Source organism: Etheostoma spectabile, chromosome 9, assembly GCF_008692095.1.
Source record: "Etheostoma spectabile isolate EspeVRDwgs_2016 chromosome 9, UIUC_Espe_1.0, whole genome shotgun sequence".
Taxonomy (NCBI): domain Eukaryota; kingdom Metazoa; phylum Chordata; class Actinopteri; order Perciformes; family Percidae; genus Etheostoma; species Etheostoma spectabile.
In genome coordinates this window covers 28710772-28719043 of record NC_045741.1, presented here as the reverse complement: position 1 = coordinate 28719043, position 8272 = coordinate 28710772, and positions in this window count along the sequence as shown.

The window sequence follows — 8272 nt, the reverse complement described above, 5'->3', positions numbered from 1 at the left end:
TCGAGATCCGATGGGATTCAACTCCCTGCAGAAAAATAAGAGTGTCTTCAGTGTTGCAGCGTGCCATTACTGCCAGTCATTCGTTCATTTATTTATTTATTTATTATGATAGGGCTTTCCGTAAATCATTTCACACAAAGAAATATATGCCCTCTTTTCACACCAACAATTTCAGCACATCTCTAAAGGCTGAAGTGGTGTTGAGTCTTTCAGAAACTGTATTTGAGCAGAGCAGAGCCATTTTCTCTACAGATTATGCAACCACAACTTCAGAAGCTTTAAAGAGAGTTAGTTTAAGACACTTTCATATTTCTGAGATAAGAAGCTAAGTTGTGTTCCGGTTAAAATCTTTCTAGAAATTCAAAACCTTCCTGTATAGGCCAGAAATTATTATCAAGATGTGTGGATGCAGCTTTTATCAGCGCTAATAAAATGACAGGAACACAAGCTCACTTTCATGATGTGTAACTCAAGCAAATGTGTGTTAAAAAAGGAAAGGTTTTCTGTGTAGTTACCTCAGATTTGAATTGGACTCCTCTTCGTCAGAAACAACTCCATTGCACACTTCCCCAGTAGAGAAACTCGCCTTAAGCTCTGCTCCATCAAAGCCTCCCTTGGCCTCCCTCTTCTTCTTCTTCCCAAAGAGTCCTCTGAACGGCCGGAATTTGCCCTGTCGCTTTCTCTCTGTTGGCAAAAGACTAGAATAGATGACATCCACCGCTACATGCAAAGAAATCATTAATATTTATATCTCGCCCTCGGGCTAGATAAGGAGCAGGACGGTGTCTATGGGCGTGTACTTTTGTATGCACGTGTGTAGATAATGAAATGCAATTGATAGAATTAAAAGGAAATAAATGAAAATAGCAGATGGAATGAGAAGAAAACCTTGGCTCTTTGGTTCACACTTCCTTGTATTTATGTCAATAGGGAAGTGGGAAAGATGAACACCACACAGAAAAAGGGAGCACCCACAGCCGCAGCAGCTTTAGAGGAAATGGTGGACAAAATCGCACTAAAAACAGGCAACGCAAAATCCAGAAAGGAAAGCAGTGAAGACCCACGAGGACATCCTGGCTGTCCACATGGCTCCAAGACGTTTCCATCAAATGTGTGACTCATTTGAAAATCGACCCGCAATATTTCAACAGATAAGAACTCTACAAGATGTACACGTGTGTGTTATCTGATGCAAACGAAAGGAAGTTAGCTATCATTGTTACACAATGACATAATGCAAATCACTCTGGCAGATTCCCTAATCCATTGACTAGTGAGGAAATCCCTTTCATGGCAAATTAGTATGGAATATTAAAATTAAAGGAGCAATGTGCTGCCAAAAATGTAAAACAAAACGTGTCCTGACATAGCTAATAAAACAAAGCACTTGGTAATAAACCACTTTAGGGCTGTTCATGAGGAAGTCATGGACCAAAGTTCTGGACTTTTGGTTGATATCTTTATTTCCTCACGCCTGAAAGTTATAAACTCTTAAACTTAAGCTAAACTTTCCCATGAGTAAAAGAGAAGAACATCGCTTTGTTCTCTCCTCGGGATCCCAAAGATGAGAGAGCGTTGACATGAGGTCATTTGAAAATGTAAACAGATATCTTTTAGCCTAATTTCAAAATGCTTCTCTGCACTGCTTTGTGTGTGTTTGTCCCTGTATGTGTGTACTTGCGGTGCTCCACTGGATACACTAAGTGGGTGAGGTTACCGAGCGACAAAGCTGCTCCACAGCGCCGTGCAGACTCCGTTCTCAGGGCTCTGTGGGTATCCCTTTCAGAGCTATAAGTAGCAACCGGTGTGGGATTTCACTTCGCATGCTGCTCGCTGCACCCGGGGCATCATGGGAAACGATATAGTAAACTAATTCCCCTCCCGCCATAGATCCTCGCCTTAGAAACGTGTATTTATTTTTGCGTGGGAGAGTTTAATGCGCGTGTATTTGGACTATATATAGGCTATTGACAAAGTTATAAATAATGTGGTTAGTATTTGTTATAATTCTGTCTTTTATTTGTTTGTACCAAAGACCACAGTATTAGCCCATATGGTATTAGCCCATTTATGTGATAAAGTCATCCAGAAACCATGTATCTCCACAAGGCAAAAGTTGTAACAGGGACGAATACGTCATATGCTTCCATTTTGTCCACACAAGGGTTTATTTTCTGGAGTTTTCCACTAACTTTAACAACTCATGAACCCTTCCTTCCAGTGCTGTACTTGTGTACTTATATCTTCTTTACTTCCACCATTCTTTTTCTCTTTTTTTTATAAATGTAAAGCAATGTTGTAGTCCAAGACCAAGCCAAGCTCAATGGATGTGAGATTGAGCGTTGGTCTGGGGAGTCCAATCTGTATTTCTACTGCACAAGAGGCGTAACATACATGTTCAAATGACTGTACGCAATTGGATAGTCCTTCAACCAATCAGACCAACGACCCGGGTGACGTAGAAGCGACAGCGGCATCAACGGGTGGCTGCGCTTCGGTCGCCGCCATGTTGAACGTAAACAACAAGCTGCTTGGTCGCTTCTCTATCGTCTTCGTGTTAAACCAATCACGCGCCAGGTAGATCGGCCAGTTTGTGATTGGTTCCCGCAAAATTGTGAAATGAAGCAGGAGAATTAAACGTGCAGGTGCACCGACCGAGCTGCAAGGCAAAATTAAATCGCCGGTAGAGTGGGCGGGGCTTATCCAGTCTGCAATAGTTTGGGAAATAAACGTAGACTATTCACTTTCTTGCCCAGAGGCAGGTGATGAGAGTGATACCACTCTCATGTCTCTCTGCTGAATACAGCTAGCGGCTGGTTAGCTAAGTATAGCGTAAATTCGAGAATAAAATGATAAAATTGATATGCTCAATACTCTGTCGAAACCCAATCTTTCTTTCTCTGTCTGTTGTGCAGTGAGTAATATTATGGTCTGGCACTGCTGTTCTGTTTCCCTGCAGAATGCTCTTCCAGCATCAGAGCCCCGTCCAGAGTTTCTGCTCTGGTACAAAGCCCATAATGCACTGCCCTGGGCATGCTCACACGCTCATGCGTGAAACGAGAAAGGACAGTCTCTTCTGCAGCGTAGACGACTCGGCGGCAGCAGCCAACCCAACGCTGGGATTAAATCTTGCTTCCTGTGTGCTTGCGGTGCAGCCTGGTCCCCTGGACTCAGACCCCTGTTGGATGTTCATTCTAGTCATCTGAGCAGGGAGCATTTCCCATTGGGTGAACGCAAATGATCTAGCTGGCAGCAAAATACAAAAACATCAGTAGGACGGCTCAGAAGACTTATTCCACAAACAGATAAAATGTGCACAATGCAGCAGCTCCCTGTTGTCCCTAACAACAACACAGCCAGCGGAGTAACATCCACAGTGCTGCAGAGTGAATTAAAGCATGTCCTCTGTCCAAAGGTGACACAATCTGCCTCATTAACACTTATTATAATTGACATTATGGATAGTATTTCCTTTTCTTTGAACCACTAATCAGATTATGTATTAAAATAGCTTAACCCTCCTGTTGTCCTCGGGTCAAATTTGAAACCTTTAAAAAAAAATGTCTATATCTGAAATATGGGTTTCTTTTTAACCAAATTACCACAAAAAATGGATTGGATTCCATACAACGCTCTTTGCAAATGCAATTGATCACTTTCATTCCTGACTAAATGCATTGGTACATTCCTCTGATCCTTTGAATTTCTATTAGTCAAATAACTCCTAATTTCTGCTTTTTCAACTCAAATTTTAGGTATAATTCTATATGAATGAGGGTTATTGACCATGAATTCCATAAAGTACTGTAAAACTAGTGGTAGTAAGAAGTTGTTAGTGGAAACTAAAAAAAAAAAACCAGACAAAATGTCATTTTTGTCTGTTTTTGACCCGGGAAGACAACACAAGGGTTAATGGGAATCGACCAAAAGAGAGTAAAGAAGAGATCACAGAAGACATAAACATGGGCCCAGCACACCACTAGCACTATGTAAAGGCCCAAATCAAACCCGTCACCACAGCATGCAGTTCTTAAAGAGACAGTGGAAAAAACAACAGCATGAAACTGAGGCCAACAGAGGTATTCTCATCCTCGTGACGTGATCACTGAAACTGCGTTGATACACTGTCTCTTTAAGATGTCCCCAAAAGCACTCCTTTTTTTTTCTCCTCTTCCTGTTTACCTGGGCCTTTGGATTCCGTTACCTCTAAAAGCACGTCGTGCTTAGTTTCCGTGGCGTCCGTTGCCATGGTCACTGCGCACCTTGGCTGTGGTGAGAGAAGAAGGAAGTGAGCGTGCGGATGCTGTTATCATCTTTACTGCAGGGGGGTTGTTGTAAAGATCCTAAAAGGAGCAGGTCTGAGACAGCAGAGAGATCAGGAAAAGGGGCACTGACTGTTTACAGTGCTAGAGCTGCAGTTGGACTTCATGTCTTGCTTTTTATTTTTATATCCATCCCCTGTAGCAGTATCCATCTAAAAGGCTTGGCTTTGTTAGCTCTTGCAGAACGGCTCTTAGTGATTGGGGCACGATACAACCCTGGCATGTTTTAAAAGCAAAATGAGCCCTCTGAGGCCACTCTGTTGTGGCTTGTTGATGTAGAAATGGCGGCACTAAAAAGTAGTCGTACATCTGAAATGACAACACACAGCTAAGATGCAGATAGTGTCGACATTACAAACAAAGAAAGACTCTTGTAGCAGTGGGTTGAACATGTTCACTTGGAGCAGGGTGACCCTTTGCAACGTCTAATCATTATAGACCTACACCACCTCCTATTTGCATCTCATAAACTGACAGCAGCCAACAAACTACAGACCCGTTCCTGGGCCCTGAACCCCGCCTCCTCAAACACCCGTCTGCAGCCCATCGGCTGAGCCAGAGGTTTTCCGATGTACAGCGGGAAATGTAGGTGTGATGTGTGAAACCAAATGGAACCGGGGCTGGCAGTATTAAGCCAGATGGTTCGAGACAGACTGAGAGAGCCGGAGAGAGGCCCGCTGTCTCCAGTGGGATCAGCATGATGTGGGCTTCCTTCCTCAGGGTGACAGAGCCTATAACAGACTCTCTCAGAAATGTCTGGCCCGGTAAAATGCTTTGTCCTGCCAGCAAAGAACAAGGAGCAAACAAGCGTGTTGGGTAGTGGGGGTGCGTGACCGCAGACAGACTGGATGTGATTGTGTGGATTCTTTGTTTGTCTGTTTGTGTGCTGACTGTGCTTGGCTGCAAGTCCTAATGTTGAGCAATGTCTGTGTGCTTAGAAGCCGGTGTGTGATGTGTTTTTTTTGTGTGCGTTTGCAGTCGAATTGCTGCAGCAGACAGACTCGGGCAGCAGCTAGAGATGGGATGAGAGAAGCACGACGAGCAGCAACGTGCTCTGCGGAAGCAGAGGAATGCCTTTGACAAGGATACAGCTGCGTCGTAGTACGGCGGCCGCATAACATGATGCTGAACGAGCCAGCAGCTCAACATCATTCCATGGCGACACGGCTCGGCCTCAGAGCGGGGCCGGACGACTACCAAAGTCCAAAAGCATGGCTTAGTGTTGCAGTGGCATAACCTCAGAGCACAAGTAGCTTGCTGACAAAGCAGACAGACGAACGTGGCGGAGCCGTGTTTACCTATTCCAGCTGCGCAGCTCGAGATTGCTGCGCACCACTGCAGTAAAACTTTAGGGAACATCGATCTGCCCTTTTTTGCACAAAGCTGGTTTTACCCAGATGAGCGTCGTCGCTGCCTCCGCTGCGGCTTAGGGAGAAAACGGTGAAAGAAATACACAACAGAGACAAGAAAAGCAGGTTTGGGTTTGTTGGGTCTGTAAGCATCAGGTGCACTCACGGAGGGAAACATGGGCATGGCAAGAGGGGTAACATGGGAAGGGGGGGGGGGGGCTATGGATGGGAAGCACGAGGAAATCTAAACTTTACTCCAATATCATATAAACTTTTATCATCTTATACTGGCTGTCTGTTTATATTTATAAACTTCATTACTGCTGGTTGTATTAGTTTTTTTTTTTTTTTTCTTAACCCTTGTGTTGTCCTAGGGTCATATTTGACCCATTTTCAGTTTTTTTTCATCACAAAAAATGGCCCTTTGAAATAAGATGAAAATGTCAACATTAGAAATATCAAATAACTTTGGAAAAAAAACATTAAAAAAAGCATCCACAACATTGAAAAAGCGACAAAAATGTCAGAAAAAGCGATAACTTTTTTTCATGGTTGACGGGAAGACAACACAAGGGTTAAAACTGGTGCTCTGATTTATAAAATGGAGAGAAAAAAGTGTTTAAGGAAATTTCCTAGATGGATCTGTTCATTCATCATGACATTTTTGTAAAAGATTTTACACAACCACTGTTGCTATGTGTTCATATAAAGTTATTTTTTATTTTAGGCCAAAGTGAGTCAAGACTTAGGTGAGAAAAGTGTCAATATTAAATTGTCAAAGGGATTGTCTTGATTCAAAACCTATTTAGATTGTATTTGCCATTGAAATGCCAATCTGTTTAATTAAGTGTCCTACCACTGTTATCATCTTTAGGCCTAGACTTACACAACAGCTCGTCAACACCAACTCTTTGTCCCGATCTCTACCATTCGGAGGTTGTGAGCTGCCTCTGGTTTCCATGGCAACATGTTAGCAGCAGCAGCAGCAGAGGCCAGAGGAGACACGGAAATCAACTCCCACAACAAATCCTCATCACCAACAGACTGAAATAGTTCACTTGGCACACACCTGCATGTTTCTCCTGATGTGGTTGAGCACTGATCGGCACAAAAGGACAATGGGGGAGTATCCGAGTGCACTTGTTGTTTAGCGCGTCCCAGGCGCAAAAGGGTTGGGTAATTAAAAAAATGGAAAATAAATATCAGGTGTGTGGAGAATGATTCATCATTATCTCAGCCAGTCACAGTAAAGCAAGCCACGACATGGTGGCTGGAACTGATAATCCCCCACAGTAGTCATGTATATATTTCAATCAAGGCTTTTTTAATTCATTCAAAACCGTTTTGCTGTACATATCATGTACAAAATGCAATACTAATTACCCCAGATAGTTTGGAAAGAAGTCCTCATTTTTGAATAAAATATAAAAAGGAGCATCTTCTGGAAAGGATGGTCCAAATGACCTTTTTATTGTTTTTTTTACTGTGAATTTAGGCACCACCAGGAAGTATCCGTCTCTATGCGAGATTTAAAATGCCTACATGAAAACAATTTAAACAGAAATACGTCCTCTGCTGACCACTGAAATGCACTTCTTTTTTTTTTTTATTACTATAATTTTTATTGAATATTCAATACATTGTTACAAATGTTCAGACACCTCAATTTGTAAGCAATATAAGAAAAAACAAAAAAAGGGGAGAACTGAAATGCACTTCTACACAACAAACAAGTTATTAAAGCTAAAAAAAACAACATGTTTTTCAATCAATGACCGTGTGTACCCATTTATGTATTGCATTTAATTTGATTCCCTGATCTTTTATTTTTGCATTTACTGTAAATCTTCCCTTGATCTTTTCAATGTAATGTTTGCAAATTGAGACTAAAACCAGATTATGACAGCAGCGCAATGTGTTCAGCAGTTCATTAGTTTGTGTGGTAATTGTACAGCAGCCTGGTGATAGTGACATTCACACAGTCTATCAGCTGTGTTGGATGACAGTAAGTCATCCACACATCTTCATCACAGACTGCTTTACTGGCGCGCTTGCTATCGTCACAGTAAACTTGTAGTTTAGATGTTTTGAACCTAAGTGTAAAACCAGCTTACAAAAGGGTTAATTCACTATATTTACCATTGTTATGTAATTGCTGCACATTTCTGTTATGCATTTCAGGGGCAGATGGAATCAGCAATCTATAAATGGAGTAATGTTGAGCTGATAACAAACTCAGAAATCTATTTTAAGCACATCAGCGGACAAGTTTTTATACCCAAATATCTGGATGTTCTACCTAATCGTCAACTCTGAACTGCCTTCACTGTTACAGGTTGAACAAGGCACAAAAATGCCAAACAAATGGGTAAAGCACTCAACAGTGAATGTTTATGCAGGGATGAAAACAGAGCCCTGTGTGTGTTGGTGAGCAAGTTCATTTCAGCGTGTAGGAACCAAACCACCGTCTGCTGAGGAATAGTGTAATAACGAGATTAAAGCTGCCAGCATGCTTCATCAGAACAGCTTGGCAGATGGTTAAATGGCTTCAAAGACGCCCTCCCTCTCTCCCTCCCTCCCTCCCACGCCTTACAACCTCAG